The sequence below is a fragment of the Meleagris gallopavo genome, chromosome 28 (genome assembly GCF_000146605.3).
Source record: "Meleagris gallopavo isolate NT-WF06-2002-E0010 breed Aviagen turkey brand Nicholas breeding stock chromosome 28, Turkey_5.1, whole genome shotgun sequence".
NCBI lineage: Eukaryota > Metazoa > Chordata > Aves > Galliformes > Phasianidae > Meleagris > Meleagris gallopavo.
This window is the reverse complement of record NC_015038.2, coordinates 627,910-630,101: the sequence shown is the minus strand read 5'-3', so window position 1 is coordinate 630,101 and position 2,192 is coordinate 627,910.

Below are 2,192 nucleotides of genomic sequence, written 5' to 3'. Positions count from 1 at the left end.
TGACCACCCCAGAGCCCCTCACCCCCCCCAGCCCCATAGCAACCCCCCTACGCCACAGCCCCTTACCCGACCCACTGGGCGAACTCGAGGGCATTGGGGATGGTGGCACTGAGCAGCACCAGCCCCACGTGCTCAGGCAGCAGGATCAGCGTCTCCTCCCACACCACGCCGCGCTGGGGGGGCAGGATATGGGACCCCCACCAGAGCCCCAGGACCCAGCAGGACCCCCCATGGCATCCCACATTCCCACAGTCCCTCCCAATCGCAGCAGATGGTGCAGACCCACAACACCCTACAGCATCCCCGATGTCCCAGACAGCCTTCCTCCCCAAATGACCCTAAGATCCCCCCCCAGGAAACCCCAAGATCCACACAGCCCCCTCCCTCCCCCCAGGCAGTAGAAAATGGAGCAGCCCCACAGGAGCCCATGGCCCCACATGACCCTAAGGTCCATCAGGACAGCCAGACCCACATGAACAAAGCCCCTGCCCCAGAGAATGCCAAATTGCCTCCAAACCATCCCCCTCTCCTCCCCCAAATCCCACTTTTACCCTATAACAATGGGACCCCACCCTCCTCACCACTCAAGGACCTCCCCCGCTTTCTGGGGACCCTCCAGCCCCCACCTCAGCATCGTTGATGTAGTGCACCTCGTCGAAGATGACCCACTCCAGCTCACGGAGCACCTCAGAGCCGTTGTACAGCATCGAGCTGGGGGGGTGGGGGGAGGATTTGGAGTGTTCAGGGTTTTTTAGGGGTTCAAGGTGGATCTTCCGGGGGGATGGGGATTTTGAGGGGAATTGGGGTTACTTTTGGTCTGAGGGCAGCACTGGGGCAGTTTGTGGACGGTTTCAGTGCCACTTTCGGAGCTGTTTTTGGAACAATTCTGGGGGTGTTGGGGGCACTTTTTGGGGCCATTTGGGGCTCACCGCAGGATCTCAGTAGTCATGATGAGGCAGGAGGCGTCAGGGCGCAGCTGCACGTCCCCTGTCAGCAGCCCCACGTCCCCAAAGGTGGCTCTGAAGTCGCGGAACTTCTGATTGGAGAGCGCCTTGATGGGCGACGTGTAGATGGCCCTGGGGGGCACGAGGGGTCAGCGACACACAGCAGGTTGAGGACCTCCCCAGGACCACGGGAAGGGCTCAAGGTGCCCCAGGGGGACCCCAGTGTGGGTCTAGGGAACACAAGAAGAGTTCAGGAATCCCCATAAGGACCCCAAGAACCGGGCTGGGGACTCCAGGAAGAGACTGGGGACCCCCAGAGAACCCAGGAAGGGGCTGGGGACTCCAGGAAGGGATCGGGGACACCACAAATGGGTTTGGGCCCCTCCGGAGACCACAGGAACGCTGAAAACAGTTCAGGGGCCCCCAGAGCTCGGAGGAAGAGATGGAGGGACACCCAGGACAGGCTCAGCGACCAAGGAAAGGGCTCAGGACCCCCAGCATGGGCTCACCCCTCTGCCCAGCCGCCTCCCCCTCCCAGCTTGTGGGCCCCCCCTCACCGTGTCATGTGTCGCCGTGCCAATGCGATGGCGTATTCGGCCACGGCAGTTTTGCCAGCAGAGGTGTGAGCAGCCACCAGCAGCGACTGCCCCCTCTCCAGGCACAGCGCCGCGCGCTGCTGGAACGCGTCAGGGCGGAACGGCCACTGCAGGAGGGGGGGTGAGCACCAAAAAGGAGGGAACCCCAAAACCCAAGGACTCCAAACCGTGGCAGCCCCAATAGAGGAACCCCACACCCTTGCAATCCTGGGTGCCCATGGAACCTCAATATCTACAAGCCCCCCCGAGCTCCCACACTGACCCCACATCACACCATAATGGCCCCTCAAACCCCAGAAGTTCCCCCAAACCGCCCCAGACACCCCCAAACCCCCAACCTCCCTCCACGACCCCATACCCACCAAGGACACCCCCACAAATCACCCTGTCCTATGAGCCCCACCCAGGACCCCCAAATCATCCACAGACCCTCCCCCAAACCACCCCCTACATCCCTCAAGTCCCCAGATCCCCCTAAATGCCCACGCTTCCCCCACAGTCTCCTCCCAGGGCACCCCCTGCCTCCCCTTCCCCATTTTGCCCCCTCCTGCCTTGAATGCTGGATCTGGGATCTTCTCCTCGAAGTCCTCCACAGGGACACTGCAGTCCTCCTCCACCGCCCACTCCTCCTCCTCGCTTTGTGGGGGCACAG